This window comes from Herpailurus yagouaroundi, unplaced genomic scaffold (assembly GCF_014898765.1).
Source record: "Herpailurus yagouaroundi ecotype Mexico unplaced genomic scaffold, PumYag 77, whole genome shotgun sequence".
In the NCBI taxonomy this organism is placed as follows: Eukaryota; Metazoa; Chordata; class Mammalia; order Carnivora; family Felidae; genus Herpailurus; species Herpailurus yagouaroundi.
Genome location: NW_024412388.1, coordinates 82463617 through 82482146, shown reverse-complemented (window position 1 = coordinate 82482146; position 18530 = coordinate 82463617). Strand labels below are relative to the sequence as shown.

Below are 18530 nucleotides of genomic sequence, written 5' to 3'. Positions count from 1 at the left end.
CATAAAATGTTTAAAAGTGAAAGAAACTAGGGAATTAGGGCCTAAGAATAAGATGGGGAAAAAATAGCAAAAGGAACATGACAGTTTAAGTTTTGATGATTGTACGACTCAGAATTCAAATGGGATAAACTCTAGTAGTATTTTGAACTGTAGACAGATGGACAAAGAAAGGACAACAGGCAGATTCCTGTACCCTGCATTTGACAGAAAGGTTGATGAAGTTAAAAAGAAAATAGTGGGATACAGTAAGAGCTACAGAAGAAATATTAGGATGGAATTTTCTAGTTTTCCTCAATGTGAAAGGGAGAGCAACTATGTCTTATGTTTTGAGTGGATGCTACTTACTAAGGGGCTCTTGAAGCTGCACTGAGCAATATTGAGTGACCACTGGGTGTGTCTGAATGGCAGAAGACCCGAGGAATATGGAAAACCTTAGCCTGACCTCTGCTCTTGCTGAGCTTTCTAACCTTTCTCACAAAATGTGTGTCCATTATTAGTAATGTATATAAAAGTGCCTTCTACCAAAGAGGGAAGTAGGTCAAGGGCCTAGGAAATGAAACAGGTTTAATATGTTCTGTTTGTATTCTTATTACCTCTTTAAAAGCAATATTTGAAAGAAAGATACAGGGGACAATATTTAGTAACACAACTTTAAAAATTAACATAATAAGGAAGTGAATCACTAAAGCTGCAAGAAGAGACTTCTGTAAATGAGATGCTACAATGATGTACTTTCCCTCTGGACAGAAGTCTGAGGGGAAAAAAAAATAAACTTTTTCTAAGCCTAAGCCTTCATAGAACCAAACTCTACAGGTATTTGGAGGCATTATGCCTTGAGATATTTTGCCAAGGAAGTGGTGTTTCACTCTCTAGTATAGAAAACTACATTCTTACACACACACACACACACACACGCACACACACACACACACACACACACACACACGCGAAAGAAAAAAAATCACACCTCCATTCAGTGCCCAAGTTGTCATCAGAAAGGAAAAGGTTGGAGTTCATTTATCATGTGCATTTCTATGGCTACGGAGATAATTGGGTTGATTCCATCTAGCCTTCACTTCTCTCGCATTTTAACTGAAAAGCCTCCAGAGTGTTAGAAGCACAGAGCTGGCCTGAGACTTGAGGGGTCTTCACTTAGGCAGCAGTGGACCAAAATGACAACCAGTGGACAGACCAAGCAGTCTGTGGAACCAGGGGCCTATTGTGTTACTGCTTGAAACTTATAGGCAAGTGGGTGGGGGTAGTCTGTGCATCCTGTACTTGTGTTTGGTTTGAAAATACTTACAGTCTAGGGGTGCTAGGTGGCTCAGTTGGTTAAGTGTCTGACTTCAGCTCAGGTCATGACCTCTCAGTTTGTGAGTTCGAGCCACTCGTTGGGCTCTGCGCTGACAGCCTGGAGCCTGCTTGGGATTCTGTGTCTCCCTCTCTCTCTGCCCCTCCCCGACTCATGCTCTGTCTCTCTCTCTCTCTCTCTCTCTTGAAAATAAATAAACGTTAAAAAAAGGAAATACTTACAGTCTTCATTTCTGGATACATTTGATTTAACATTTTTATCATAGCATTTCTGTCAAGGCGAATACCTGACATCAGGTCTGCCATCAGCCTGCAGAATTTAAACTGAGTGTGGCTGCTTAAAATAAAGGACTCAAGGGCAAATGTCATTGAAAGCAGCAGAGAGTATATATAACCAGCCTGGAACTTTTGGGTAGTGTTAAAACAGGCATACATTTAATATTGTTTTCACTTTTCATCATCAAACCCATCCCTATTAAAACTTTGCAGGTTCAGTTGGTCAAGTTTTATGATTGAGTGGACTCTGAGCACGCTCAAGGTATGTGTAGGAAATTAATTTCTAAGCTCTTCTAACTCTGAATCTCTAAGGTTTATTCTCTCTATGTGTTGTTTGCATAATGCACTTTTGTACAGCTAAAGCACTACCTATAAAGGGATTATTTTCATATTCAGCACATTAAAAATCCAGCTCAATTCACAGATCCCATTCTGTGTTTATGCCTGAGATAACAGGTGAAAAGTATCTCATTACAAGTGTCCATGAAGCAAACATAAGAATGCGAATGTTTGGGGAGAGAATGTACCCCTACTGAAATTAATTCCCCAGTGGTTTTATTAAAGTCTGCAAATTGCATTATTTTCCCATCATATTTGAAATATTGCCCTCCCTTAATGCCTGCTCTAACCCATGCCATGCCATCTTCCCTGGAGTGTCTAGACATGGTGTCTTAGATTTATGTGTATGATCTCAGTGTGTTACAACATCACTCCTGACTAATGCATTATTACAATACTTACAGATATTCCCAAGTGCCACTGTATTGATTAGAAAATCACCAATCTGCATATGCACACCATCTGTGCTGCGGAGAAGCAAAAAAATGCAGGATGACATTTGCCTGATTCGAGGGAAGATTCAGAAACCACTAATAGAACGAAGAGGGAATTCTCTTTTCAAAGAAGGAATTCAGCTTTTTAGAATAAAAAAAAAAGTACATAAAAATTTTTATAGAACTATAAAGTGTAAACCTAGAGTGTTTAAAACTACTCATTTCTCTCTCCTTTCAGGTAGATGGAAAGGCCGGGTCTCAGCATGCAAACAGCATGCTTAACCATTTAGATCCTGAAAATGATACTATATCAGGACCACTGGTGCCATGAAATTGATAAATCTCAGCTCAACTGCCGCAGCCCTTTGGTAGAAAAGCTGCCTGTAGTGAGCAGTCCGTTGTGTCTCAGTGGAAAGGCCAAAAGCGTGCCTGCAAAAGATGAATGAGGCACTCACCTACTGGGCTGAAATGCTTTTAAAGGACAGGAATCTGTTTATCTTTGATTGATTGTTCAGTCTGATACTTTCCTTTATAAAGTTTATTGACTACAAGAACATAAATCAAAGAAAAACAAATCACAGGTTCAATTTTGGGGGCATTGACATCCTGCCATCTCTGCAGCAACTGCTCATACAAGTCAAGGGGCAGGAAGAAGGATGCAAGTAACTAGGGGGAAGAAATCACATGATGGAAATGGCCACTAGCAAAGCTCTACTCTCATGATTCTCCTAACAGCTCTTTAGGTAGTGAATGTCTTGATACATACTACAGTGCCAGGAGTTTAGGCAGCTCCTAGAATGTGAATGGTCAAAAAAAAAAAAAAAAAAAAAGGATCTTTTAAACAACTAATTGCAAGCAAGTGACACTGTCAGATCTGCCATTTTGTAATGTCCTGTATTATTGATCAATCCGTCTCCAGTCTTACACATTTGAGTGTATGTATTTCACTCTCTCCTATTCTTTTTTTTTTTAATTTTTTTTTTCAACGTTTATTTATTTTTGGGACAGAGAGACAGAGCATGAACGGGGGAGGGGCAGAGAGTCACTCTCTCCTATTCTTAAGAAAAAAGATGTAAATACTGAAACAAGAACTACAGTGGCATTTGAGTGAACTGAGAGGATAGCAGCAGGACGCTCTAATCACATGCCTACTCAGTCCTGCCCCATCCCATTGTAGGGAATTCTTGTCTTGCCATCCTTGCCTTTAAGGAGCTCTTGTCTGCCAGGATTATGGGGTAAACTCTAACAATGGTATAACCCCGGTGGATTTGTGCCAGTGACCCTCATGAAGGATCACATTGTGTCTCCTTTTAAACTAAATTTGCAGAGACTAAAATATCTAGAGTCCTCTGTTAGTGCGCCAACATCCAGTTTCCCATTGTGGAGAGTGACGTCATTCTCATTCCCATTGTGGAGAGAACAGCATCCTTCTCAAAATTTGCCCTTTTGAAATATCCCAGACATAAAAAATTAAAAAAAAAATTGCATTCTTCATTCCCTAGATTTTTTTCAAAATGGTTGCCTTCTAGTTTTTGCTTTTTAGGCAACTGTTTATGGGATACTTCAGGATTCAGGGCGGTGTTGTCTTTGGGTTTCAGAAGCCTGTCTCTGTATGAATGAAATACATTTTCTGTATTTCATGCAAAGTCAGTGCGAGCTAGGGGAAAAGGAGGACATATAAACCAGTCCTCTCCAAGTGGGTGTCTGTCAGAATTTCCACTTGCCACCCCAGACAACAGTAGTCATGGTATTGTAACTGAACCACGAAAAGTAATGCTTGCCACACTGACAGTGGTTGTAGAGAACTGAGGGAAGGAGTTTGTTGCTGGAAAGAGTGTAAAACATGTCCTTACTGCTTCTCTGCAGGAACCCAGAGCACCTCACAAAGCCTTCCCAAGAGCAAATATCACTTTGCAGTGGTCACCACTGGCAGAGCCACTAATGAGGCCTAATTGGAGCGACAGGGTCTGCCTGTGCACATTAGCATCTCTAAGTTATCCCAATTAAGGAACAAGATACAGCAGGGTGGGCATTGTTTGGATACCGGTGCCCTGCTTGGGTGTGTTGCAAGGAACAAGGCCAAAGGCTGAGTGCCTCCAGCCACCCAACGTGTGACCTAATTGCTAATTGATGCACAACCTTGGATGGCCTGCTGCTTCTTAATGATGTTTGAGACAGTTTGGGGTCCTAAAACAACAAGCTTGTTTTGGAACAAAGCCAACAATTTATCTTCATTTATTGGTGTTTTCACCCTTTCAGGGGGAAAACAAAAAAAGAAATACACATCGCAGGATGTTAGGAATAAGGAACCGTAAGGAAAAAAGGCCCATTGTGGTTAACAGGTAGAAAGTCTAATAGGTAGAGAGTAAGTCAATGTTAAAGAAGATATTTCTGGAGCATTAAGGGGTAAGGGGAAAATAGAAAAATGTGTAGCACATCATAGTCTAAAGATGAGATCACAACAAGAAACGTTTAAAGTTTATAGAATTTATTTCAGAATCCACTGCCAATGAGAAATGAATCCATTCTGGATTCATTATCTCATTTCCCACAGTTCACTTTTGGTCTTCACATTTTCAGAGACCTGTAGAATGAGTAGAAAACTTTTAGATGAATTAAAAAGATTGAGAAAGTTGGGCTATTTTTGAAATCATGGAAATGGCGACGGGTTGAAATTTTTTATTCATTATTTATTCATTTAACATGTTTAACCACCTTATATGCTCCAGATACACAGCTAGATGCTAGCTTATAAGGTGTAGAGAACACTATAATCCCTGACTTCATAGATTTATACATTAGCAGAAAAAAGTCATTAAGTGAAAAGAAAAAATAATAGCTGAATTTTATTAAGTTTCTTAGTACCTCCTAGGCCAGGTGAAGGTGTTGATTTAATCTAGAGGACACAGGGGTTTCCTGAAAATTGGAGTTGACCTTGACTTTGAGGAGGCCTTTCCTCTGGTTCTTGGGATACAACTAATTTTTTTTTTCAACATTATTTATTTTTTTGGGGACAGAGAGAGACAGAGCATGAAAGGGGGAGGGGCAGAGAGAGAGGGAGACACAGAATCGGAAATAGGCTCCAGGCTCTGAGCCATCAGCCCAGAGCCTGACGCGGGGCTTGAACTCACGGACCGCGAGATCGTGACCTGGCTGAAGTCGGACGCTTAACCGACTGCACCACCCAGGCACCCCTGGATACAACTAATTTATAGTTTCCCTTAAAATCATACAGATTAAGGGGCACCTGGGTGGCCATCGGTTAAGCAGGTGGTTCTTGATCTTAGCTCAGGTCATGATCTCACAGTTTGTGAGTTCGAACCCCACATTAGGCTCTGCGCTGATGGTGTGGAGCCTGCTTGGGATTCAGTCTCTCCGTCTCTCTGCCTCTGCCTTGCTTGTGTTATCTCTCTTAAAATAAGTCAACTTAAAAAAAATCATATAGATTAATACTTTTACTTTTAAAATCAAGAAGTAACATAAACTTTAATTAAATATGGCATAGTTTAAAAATCCACTTGATTTCTACATAATGACTGATTTAAGTGAGGAAAGGCATAGATTGTGGGAAAAAAGGAAGACAGAAAAGAGCAGAAGAGAGATAGAAAGGGAAGGAAGAAAAACAGGGAAGAAATATAACCATGGTAATGGGAATACCTATCAACAGACATAAAAAGAAGAAAGTGCTTGGCAGATACAGATAGGAAAGAAGAAGAAATAGAAGTAAAGGAAGAGATATGGACATGGGAAAAGGCAGTGGGAAGTGCAAAATGTATTGTGGCTTGTGGGGCAATTTCTAGGCTGACATGAACTAATCTGGTCAAATCTTCCTTGTTTTTACATTGTAATTTCTGGAAGTAGTTTCAGCCCCTCATTAACTCATTTCTAAATGCTAAAGGTCAGCCCTTAAACATACTCTTACCATATGATCCAGCAATCATGCTTTTTGATATTTACCTAAAGGAGCTGAAAATTTACATCCACAAAAAACCCTATGCATGAATGTTTATAGTTGGTTTATTGATAATTACCAAAACTTGAGGATGTCCTATTGATAATTACCGAAACCAGGATGCCCTTTAGTAGGTGAATGGATGAAGAAACTGCGGTACATCTAGACAATGGGATATTATTCATCACTAAGTAGAAATGATCTCTCAAGCCATGAAAAGCCATGGAGGAACCTTAAAATTCATGTTACTAATAAGTGAAAGAAGTCATTTTGAAAAGGCTACATACTGTCTGATTCCAATTAATTCTAGAAAAGGCCAAACTATGGTGACAAGAAGATCAGTGACTGCTGGAGATTAGGGGTAAGGGAAATATGAATGGGTGGGGCACAAATTTGTAGGCAGTGAAAATACTGTGTATTATATCATAATGATGGATACATGGCTTTACAAATTTTTCCAAACCCATAGAATGTACAACCTAAAGAGTGAGCCCTAATGTAAATTGTGAACTCTGGATGATAATGAGATGTCAATATATGTTCATCAGTTGTAACAAATGTACTACTTTTGCTGGGATGTTGATAATGGGGGAGGCTATCCATGTGTGAGGAAGAGATGTATGGAAATTTCTGTACTTTCTGCAGTTTTTCTGCTCTAAAAAATAAAATCTTTTTTTATTTTTTAAAATTTATTTATGGGGAAGGGTTAGAGAGAGGGAGAGAGAATCCCAAGTAGGCTCCCCACTATTAAGCCCTGAGGTGGGGCTTGATGAACTGCAAGATCATGGCCTGAATTGAAATCAAGAATTGGGTGCTTAACTGACTGTGCCTCCCAGGCATCCCTGGATCTATTTTTTAAAAAAACTAACAACACACACACACACACACACACACACACACACACACACACACACGCATGCATACACCAGGGGCAGGCACACACCGAAGAGAGACCACTTCCAAGGAGAAGGTGGCCAACTGCAAACCAAGAAGAGAGGCTTCAGAAAAAACTAAAGGTGGTAACACCTTGATTTTGAACTTCTAGCCTCCAGAATGGTGAGAAAATAAATTTCTGCTGTTTAAGCCACGTAAGCTGTGGCATGTTGTTGTGACAACCTTACCAGACTATCACAAGGGTTATATCACAACCTAGGGAGTTAACTTTAGAACATGCTGCTTCATACTAGGCATTGTTAACTGCCTACTATCAGGACTTATATCTGCTCTGGCATTTCTTTTCTTTTTTAATTTTTTTTTTCAACGTTTATTTATTTTTGGGACAGAGAGAGACAGAGCATGAACGGGGGAGGGGCAGAGAGAGAGGGGAGACACAGAATTGGAAACAGGCTCCAGGCTCTGAGCCATCAGCCCAGAGCCTGACGCGGGGCTCGAACTCTAGGACTGCGAGATCGTGACCTGGCTGAAATCGGATGCTTAACCGACTGTGCCACCCAGGTGCCCCTGCTCTGGCTTTTCTTACCAGACTTCTTTCTTCTTAGTGAATTTTATGCTTGGGGTTCCATTACTAATTTTTAAAAATTTGCTTATAATTTTTACTTTTTATTTATTAAAATTTTAACTTAAATACAAAGCCTAGTTCATCTTTAAGCATTTTCCCCTCCCACTCCCCACTCCCTAGTTTCCTCAAGTACATGTGTTTGTTTTGTTTTGTTTTGGTAATTATATAGAAGTGTTACATGCCTGTAGAAAAGTGCAGAGATCACAAATGTATAGTTTGTAAATTTTCACAAAATTTCACTGAAATAACAAGCATTCAGATTCAGAAAAGGAACATAATCAGGACCTGTTTCCTTGAATTTCCTTGAGACCTGTTTTAGTCACTTGTCTTTTTTCCTGAGAGTAACCATTTTCTCCTTTCTAATGCCACAGGTAGATTTGAACTTTTGTTTAAAGAGGTCTAGTTTTGAACTTTATGTAAGTGGAATTATACAGTATATACTTCTATGTGTAGTTTTTTAGGTCAACATTATGTTGGTGAGATTTGCATAATGCTACATTTGGCTACAGTTCGTTTGTTGTCACTGGAGTATAGAATTCCATTTTATGAATATGTAATAATTCATCCATTCTACTCTTGACAGTTTTTTGGGATTTTTTCAGTTTATGGCTATTATGAATGGTACTTCTATGAAAATTACACAAATTGCTAGGTCATTAAGTACATGCATTCTGTTTTAAATGATACTGCTAAACAGTTTTCCAAAAGATTTTACCACTCCTCAATTTATACCAGCATTGTGTGAGAGTTTTAGTTGATCCAAATTCTGCTAATAACTTGGTTCTGACAGCCTTTTTTATTTTAGCCATTCTGGTGTTGTATACTTGTTAATTGTGGTTTTAATTTTGCATTTTCCTGATAATCCAAGTTGAGCACATTTTGTTTGTCATTTCATTTTGAGACCTATCTGTTCAGTTTTTCCCAATTAAAAAAATTTTTTTTACATTTATTTATTTTTGAGAGACAGAGGGAGACAGAGTGTGAGCAGGGGAGGGGCAGAGAGAGAGGGAGACAGAATCAGAAGCAGGCTTCAGACTCTGAGCTGTCAGCACAGAGCCCAACGTGGGGCTCAAACCCACGAACCATGAGATCATGACCTGAGCCGAAGTTGGACACTTAACCGACTGAGCCACCCAGGTGCCCCAAGTATTTCCCAATTTTAAAAATCGGTTGTCTACCTTTATTTTATTGATTTGTTGGGAGATCTTTATATATTGTGAATAGGAATTCATGACATTGAAATAACTATTACTACTATTTTTGTTTTTTATTGTCCTTAATGTTGCCTTTTGACAATTTGAAGTTTTCAATTCTAATGTCCATTTCACCCATTTTTCTTCTTTTTTATCCTTTCTAAGAAAATTATTCTCACCCCAACTCATTAAGATATTTTGTGTTTTCTTCTAAAAGGTATTATACATTTGTTCATTCATTCATTTAAATTTTACTTTTATCTTTCAATCTAGATTCTAATCATTCTGGATTTGTGTGTGTGTGTGTGTGTGTGTGTGTGTGTGTGTGTGTGTGTGTGTGTATGGTATGAGGAAGGGGGTGAAAGATTTCTTTTTTGTCAAATGGATCTCCAATTGGCCCAGGACCATTTATTAAAAAAATAAATTCCTGACCCCTCTGTACTGCAGCATCATTGATTTTCACTTTTATTATAGTTAAATGTAGATATTTTTCTGGATTTGTTATTTTATTCTTTATGTCTGTTTTTTTCTTTTTTTAGTGCCAATACATCATAGTTTTAACATCTGATAGTGTAAGTTCTCCGCCTTTGTTCCTTTTCTTCAAGATAGCATGGCAATTTTAGACCTTTGTATATCCATATAAATATTAGAATTATCTTGTCACCTTCCACAAAACAACATGTTGGAATTTTAGTTGGATTTGTAGTGAATCTATTGATCAAGTAAAGGATTGTTGTCTTTAAAATATTTAGCTCTTCAACTCACAAATATGATTTATCTTTCATTTATTTAGGTCTTCTTTACTCTTTTTCAATAGAATTTTATAGTTTTCTCTGTAGAAGTCTGGCACACCAGTTATTAGATTGATTCATAATTTCTGGCTTTTATGCTTTTAGAAATTATACTTCAAAAAATTTTTATCTTCTGATAGTTTGTTGTTAGTGTGTAGTTATATAAATTTTGCATTTTGGCCTGTGTACAGTGACCTGCCAAATTCACTTCTTATGGTTTGTAGATTCTTTTGGATCTTTTTATACACAGTCATGTCCTCCCAGAACAATGAAATTTTATTTTTTTCTAAATATAATACCTTTAATTTTATTTTCTTGCCTTATTTCACTGGTTAGGACCCCCCAGTGTGATATTGAAGAAATATGGTGATATTCAGCATCTCATTTTATGACTGTTTTCAGGGGAAAAGTTTTTAATGATTCATCATTTCAATATTCTGTATTTTTTTTTGTGGAAACTACTATCAGATTAAGAGGGGACTATTCTATTTCTAATTTGTAACTTTTTAAACAATAGATGTTCACATATTCTATCTTTTTATCCTCTTAAAAAGGTGAGTTCTGTTTATGGTTTTTTAAATGTTAAATCCACACTCCCATCCCTGGTTGGGATGAATGATCCTTTCTGTATATTGCTGGATTCAATTAGTTAATAATTTGCTTAAGAATCTTTTGTAAGTATGTTATTAGAGAGACTGGCATGCATTTTTCTTTCTTGCTAACATTATTGTGAGATTTTATTATCAGTGTAATCTTGTTTCATGAAATGATCTGCTAAGTATTTTGTTTTTCTGTTTCCTGGAAGAGTTTGTATGAGACTATGTTGGCTTTTCTCCATTCCTTTTAAAATTTGACACCTGTTGCCCCTATCCCTGAGTACACACATGCACACATTGTCATTGTGGTGTGATTATGAACTTCAATGTTGATATGGTTGACACGGTACTTGTACTACCTCACTATCACCCAGGTTTGTTTCTCTAGCTTAGTATAAATCAATGAATGCAAATAAGTTTTGGCCATAAGAAAGATTTTGTGCAACATTACACACTAGACATATTCAAGCCATAGTGCTGCTTTCTTTGGATTCATTGGTATTTTAATCAATACCTATAATTCAGCACATTTTCTATCTTGTATTGATCTTGACTTTCTAATGTATGCTGATCTTTTTATGGCTGGATTGAAAGTTTCTTGAGAGCTGAAGCAATAATACATCTTCTGTTTAAAGTATAATATACATACAGTAGAAGTCCCCTATTTGTCTCCTCAGTGATTATTACAATTACTAATTTGGTCTTCATCTTTCACATTCATGTTTTTATGTGTTAATTATATTTGTGTATATAAAAAGGGAATGTAGAATCTTGGCTTTTATAGTTTCAAATGTATTAAAAATGGCATCATGCTATGCATATTATTCTATTAAGGCAATTTGATTTTTCCTTCCAATTGTATTAATAAGTATAACCCCTATCTGACTGCATTGGACCACTTACTCTGCCACCACAATAGTCCAAACTATAATCGTATTTCATTTGTAATATTTAAACAGTCTTGTAAATAAATGGTCATCCTTCTGCTTTTGCTTCCTACCTCTATAGTTTTGGGGGTTTTTGTTATTATTTATTTTTGAGAGAGAGAGAGAGAGAGAGAGAGAGCGCACAAGTGAGCAGGGGAGGGGCAGAGACAAAGGGAGAGAGGATCCCCAGAAAGCTCCGTATTGTCAGCACATGCTCAATTTCAGGGATGGCTCCATCTCAGGAATGTGAGATCATGACCTGGGATGAAACCAAGAGCTGGACAATTAACCCACTGCACCCCTCAGGCAGTCCTGTTGTTGTTGCTGTTGTTTTAACTTAGAAGCTTTATGATGCTTTTATAAGTAGAATTAGATAATTTCCTAATCCTCCAAAGACTCCTTCCTCTTTTATTCACAATCTAGGAGCTCTTACTCTATGACCCCCTTGATTACTCTCTTCCTTACTCACTCTGCCTGAGCCACATGGCCTCCTGGTTTCTTAAACCTCCATATTCGGCCTTCCCACTTCCTGTTCTTTTTGCCTGTAACTTGTTTTCCCCAGATGAACACATGGCTCACTTGCTCAAGTATTCCATGTGTTTCTTTCTCAGTGAAGCTGTCTTTGACCAGTCTATTTATGATTGTAACTCCCCTGGTCCCTCACCTACTCTGTCTAGCTAGCACTCCCTGTCTTGCTTTCCCATCCTTGCCATTATCTGACTGGATAGTTTTAGAATCACATGTATTTGCTGACATTTTGTTTGTTGATTGGGTGTTTCCTCCTCCAAGGGAATATCGCGTCTTGTAAGAGCAGAGGTTTTTGTTTTGTTGACACTATATCCCAAGCACCTAAAATGATGCCTGCAATATAATAACTTTTCAATAAATACTAATTGACAGGATATTCACAGAACATATTCTGTAGCTTGCTTTATTTCTTCAACTTCACATTTTTGATGTACCTGAAGGTACACGTAAATCCATTCATTTTAACTGATGATGTGTATTATTACATTGTATGAATATACCAGAGTTCATTACTCTGTTTTCATTTTGATAGACATTTCATTTATTTGAAAACTATCCCTCTGTACATTTTTAAGTTAATGCTTTTTTGTTTGTTTGTTTTTGAATTCAAGGTAAGAATTACAAAGGATACATGTTTCAGCATATTCTATGTTGCATTTATGCTTTAAATATATTTTGGTCAAAACCTTGGAGCAGATTTGGTTAATCTGATTTATGGGAAATGTTTATCATTTAACTAAAAGGGCAAACCAGTCTTCATTGTCAAAACAAACACTTATCAGACTTACTTTCTGTCAGAAATATATGACTTTATTTTTCAATTCAAATATGAGTGCTTTATACTCATCTCTATGACAACCAATTCACTTTTGAATTCTAAGATAGATGGAAAGAAAGAAGGATAAAAAGATAAAGACATGGGCCTTGCCTGTTTTTGTCACTTGGATTAAATAAGGCCCGACTCCCTTCAGTATTTTTTAACCATTCTTACTTTTTTCAGTCCTTGGACTTTCCCTTTTGAGCTGTGCATTCTTGAAATAGCTCTTCGGCACTGAGAGATTTTTTTAGAGCTGGGGCAATCCACCATTGGATTGGATCTCAACTCAAAGATGAGATCTCTCTGTCTCTCAGAGAGATCTACCTGGATCTACCTATGCCTGCATATCATTGTATGAACATCATTGTATACCCCCAGCTGTGTTAATACACCATTAGGAAGAAAACTGCTCCAACTATATATACTTTGAGGTGAATACTTAGATTGAAAGGTAGGGTGCATCCTCAACTCTATTAAATGTTTTTAAGCAGATTTCCAGCATGTTTGATCTAATTTTCACTCTATAATTAGAGCATGAGAATCACCATTGTTCCACCTCCCCTTCTACAATGTCAAATTTTAAAATTTTATTTTTTTTAATTTTATTTTATTATTATTTTTTTTAATTTTTTTTTTCAACGTTTATTTATTTTTGGGACAGAGAGAGACAGAGCATGAACGGGCGAGGGGCAGAGAGAGAGGGAGACACAGAATCGGAAACAGGCTCCAGGCTCTGAGCCATCAGCCCAGAGCCCGACGTGGGGCTCGAACTCACGGACCGTGAGATCGTGACCTGGTTGAAGTCGGACGCTCAACCGACTGCGCCACCCAGGCGCCCCTAAATTTTAAAATTTTAAATCACATAGTGTATCTGAAATTTTATCACATTGAAATTTAAATATGTATTTCCATCATGATTATGACATTGAGTTTCTCTGTAATAAGTATATGGCCATTAAGATTACCTATTCTGTGAATTGACAGTTCATATTCTTTGCCAATTTTTCTTTTAGATTACATGCTTTTTACTTATTGATTTATTCAGTGTTTTATATGTCCTCAATGTTAATCTGCATATTTTGCACATATTGCAAAAACTTTCTCCCAAACTATGGCTCTCTTCTTTTTTCAAGAAGACCTTTAAATTAAAAGTTTTAGATTTACAAAAAAGTTGCAAAGGTAGTACAGAAAATTCCTGTATACCCCGCACCCAGTTTCCCCTATTATTAATTAATCCCTGACATTAGTGTGGTACACTTATCATAATTAATGAACCAATATCATGTAGTATTATTAAGTAAAATCCATACTTTATTCAAATTTCCTTACCTAATGTCCTCCCCTACCCCCACCCCATTCCAGGATCCCATCCAGGATATCACATTAATTTAGTCATCATATCTCTTAAGGCTTCTCTTGACTATGACAGTTTCTCAATTTTCCCTTGTTTTTGATGACCTTAATAATTTGAGGAATACTGATCAAGTATTCCTCACTTGGAATTTGTATGATATTTTTCTCATGGTTATTCTGAGGTTGAGGGTTTTAGGGAGGAAAATCACAGATGAAAAGTGACATTCTAGTCACATCAGATGAAGGGTACATACTATCAACATGACTTATTTACTGTTGATATTAACATCAGTCACCTGAGGTAGTGTTTGTCAGGTTTCTGCATTGTAAAGTAATTCATTTTTTCCCTTTTCCATATTTTACTCTTTGGAAGAAAGTCATTATAGGCAGTCCACACTTAAGAAGTGGGAAGCTCTATTCCACCCCCTTGGAGATGAAATGTTACATAAATTATTTGGAATTCTTTTGCATAAGAGATTTGTCTATTCTGTCCCATTTATTCAATCATTTATTTATAGCAGTATGGAGTTATATTTATTTTATACTTTAGATTATAATCCAATGATACTCTATTTATTTTGTTTCTCAAATTGTTCCAACTTTGACTATAACTATTTTTTTTTTACTTTATCTGAAGATTTTTTTCTAAACATTTGAAGAAAAATGTTAATATTTTCCTTTATGGCTCATATTACTTTGTGGCATGTTTAAGAAATTCTACTCAGTCTTATCTTCTTTTAAAAATGTAATGTTTTGCAAAGTCAAATACAAATTAGGAAATCACTAATTTCAGCTTGAACTTTTGTGTACAATGTGAGGCAGGGATCCAATTTCTATTTTTTTTTTTTTGACCAATTTTCCCTATATCATTTATTTAATAGACTCCTTTTTTTACTTATTTGTAATGTCACCACAGATATATATTAAGTTTTGTATGTACATGGGTCTGTTTCTGGGCTTTTTTTCCTTTTTAGTTTGTCTATTGGTCTATCATTGCATCAATATTATATTCTTAATTATCATGGAAGTGTAATAAATTTGTTTACAATGAACAACTACCCATACTTCGTTCTTCTTTAGAATTGTCTTAGCAATTCTTGGTCTTTTTCTTACATATATACATTTTAGCATTAGTTTGTCACATTCCTCAAGATATTTTTTTAAGAAATTGATTTAAAAATTACTCATTTTTTAAAATGAAATCCTTTATTTCTATTAAATATTCTCATTTATCATGATTATGTATAGGAATGATTTTGAATTTTGTATATGGACCTTATATGCAGGAATCTTGACACTACATATTAGTCTGTTGATTAATTTATCCAGAATTATCTGTGTATGCAACCATAATATTTATAAATCATGGCAATTTTGTCTCTTCCATTTTAATGTATGTATAGTATTTGTTTTTCTTATTTTGTTGCATTAATTAGGATTTCCAGTACAATATTCACCTGTGGTATTTAATTTCCAAACGCTTGGGGATTTTTTTTTTATTTTTTTTTTCAACGTTTATTTATTTTTGGGACAGAGAGAGACAGAGCATGAACGGGGGAGGGGCAGAGAGAGAGAGAGACACAGAATCAGAAACAGGCTCCAGGCTCTGAGCCATCAGCCCAGAGCCTGACGCGGGGCTCGAACTCACGGACCGCGAGATCGTGACCTGGCCGAAGTCGGACGCTTAACCGACTGCGCCACCCAGGCGCCCCGAACGCTTGGGGATTTTAAAGATAACTTTCCATTATTCATTTCTAAATTAATTCTGTCATGACAAGAGAACATAATCTGTGTTTTACTCCTTTAATAATTGAGACTACTTTATAACCCAGCATATATTCTATCTTTGGGAATATTCCATGTGTACTTGAAAAGAATCTGTACTTACCAGCTGCTGGTATAGTGTTCTGTGAATGTTAGGTAAGTTGGTTGATAATGTTTTAAAATCATGTATATGTTTCTATTGATTTTCTGTTTGTCTTACTAAGTATGAGTCAGAATGTTGAAATGTTCAATTGCAATTGTGGATATATTTATTTCTTCCTTAGGTCGTGTCAGGCTTTCTTACAGGTATTTGAAGCTTTGTGTCTGAATATATATACAGGATTGTTATGTCCTTCTTACCATTATGAAATGTCTCTCTGATAACATTTCTTATTCTAAAGCCCACATTGATATTAATGGAGCCACGCTAGCTCTCTTATGGTGAGTGTTTGCATGGTAAATCTCTTTGCATCTATATTTATATCTATATCTGCCTATGTCTATACTTAAAGTCAGGTTCTAATATTATTATTGATGAGTGGGTCTTGCTTCTTTGTATGTCTAATAATCTCTTCCTTTTAATTACAATGTTTTTTCCTTTTACATTTAGTGGGAGTATGATTGGTGTGGCTAGGTTTAAATATGCAAACTTATTTTTTTCTATTTGTTCTACTTATATTTTTCTTATTCTGTTTTCTTTTTATCTTTTTCTGCCTTTTGTTTTTGTTTAACTATTTTTATGAATCTCTTTTATTTTCACTGTTGGGTTATCACCTATACCTCTATGTTTTATACTTTTAGTAGTTGCTAAGATTTAAAAGTTGCATGTTTAGTTAGTTACAGTCTACCTTCAAATATTATACTTCATTATAAGGAATGTAGAAACCTTATAATAGTTTACTATCATTTCCCTCCCATATCCTTTATGCCTGTTGTTACCATATTTTTTCTACATATGTTAAGTATTCCACAAAACATTATAATTTCTGATTTAATTAGTTAGTTATGCTCTGAATAAAATTTTTTAAAATGTTTTTTAAAGTTTATTTTAAAGGAGACAGAATGAGTGGGGGAGGGACAGAGAGAGAGGGAGAGAGAGAGAATACCAAGCAGGCTCAGTGCTGGCATTGAGGAGCTTGATGTGGGACTCAAACCCACGAACTATGAGGTCATGACCTGAGCTGAAACCAAGAGTCAGATGCTTAACAGACTGAGAGAACTCTCAGAGTACCTTATTAATCTTCATTTTTCAAATATTATATTCACAGTTACTTATTTTTTCTTTTTTTAATGTTTATTATTTATTTTGAGAGAGAGAGAGAGCTAACACATGAGCTCCACACATGTGGAGAGAGATGAAGAGAATCCCAAGCAGGCTCCATGCTCAGTGTGGAGTGCAGCATGGGGCTCGATCTCATGACTGTGAGATCATGACCTGCACCAATATCAAGAGTCAGACATTTAATCCACTGAGCCACCCAGGCACCCCTGATTATTTTTTCTTTAGCAGTTTAAAGATTACATTCCATTGTCTACTCCTGGATCACTGATATTCTGATAAGAAATCTGTTGCCATTTTTTTTCCCTCTCTGTATATAATGTATCTTTTTTATTAGCCTTTTAAAGAGTTTCTCCTTATCAGTAGTTTTGAGGAATTTGATTATGTGTGCCTCAGTGTATTTTTGTTTTTGTTCATTCTTCTTAGACCTTAAATGTTTCTTGGATCTATAAGTTGATCTTGTCATTAAAGTTGAAAAAAAAATTAGTCACCACTCCTTCAAGTATTTTTTCTGTCCTCATATTTTCCTTTTCTTTGGCAACTTCAATTATACATATGTTTGAGTACTTGATATTGTCTCATTGGTTACTGAGGTTCTGTGTTTGTTGTTATTCTTGTTGAGATTTTTTTTCCAGTTTGAGTTTCATTTGAAGAGTTTCTAATGCTATTTTGTGATTCACTGATTTTTTTTCTCTGCAATATCTATTGTGCTATTAACACTATTTAGTGAGATTTTAATCTCGGTTATTTATTTATACTCCATCTATAGTAGCTCCAATTTGGGTCTTTGCAAACCCCTGTTCTCCATTTTATGTTGATGTTTTTCTTTAATTCTTTGGGCATACTCACCAACATCTTTTTGGCTACTTCCATTATTTCTGTCATTTCTGATTATGCTTTTATCAATTGATGTCTTTCCTGATTATAAGTCAGTTTTTCCTGTTACTTCTTATAGTAATGAAATGCTGTGGATCTCACATTTGTAAGCACTGGATCTGAGTCTTTTTTTTTAAGGATTTTTGGTAGGTAGAGAGTAGGATTTATTCTAGGCCAAATTTAGTCCTGCTAATAAGTTGTCAGCCTTCTGAGTTCTTTAATGAATGTCCCATATAGTCAGTGAAATCTCCCCAACCTGGTTTGTTGAGATTTGAATGATTTCCTGCTTTATGTGACCTCTGACAATCAGAGAATCATTTGTTTTGTAGCTATCCTATAATTGTTCTTTTTCTAAAAGTTGCTTTTTGCTTGGCTTCATAGAGTTTCTAATAGGTGTGTGTAGATTAGTATCTATTAACATACTCAAGGGGACTCTGTGCAGATTTCTGAAGCACTTTCTATGTATCTCCTTCCTTTTCTATACTCTCCCTTGAAAATTCTAGTGTCCTTGGCCTTACCAAAAGCTGATTCCTGTCCTCATTTTGGTAAGACTTCTGTTGTTTTCCCTGCACCATA

The 18530-nt window shown here is 36.2% G+C and overlaps 1 long non-coding RNA gene across 3 annotated transcripts in view; it reads right to left on the bottom strand.

The window, feature by feature from the left end:
• Positions 1-18530, bottom strand: part of LOC121027525 (uncharacterized) — a 43100-nt gene that overhangs the window by 18904 nt on the left and 5666 nt on the right. For 2 of the 3 annotated variants that reach the window (XR_005788784.1, XR_005788786.1), the window contains exon 3: positions 2329-2393. This is a non-coding gene — a long non-coding RNA (uncharacterized LOC121027525). The remainder of the gene's footprint in view (positions 1-2328; positions 2394-18530) is intronic. The other variant, XR_005788785.1, reaches the window with a different exon arrangement.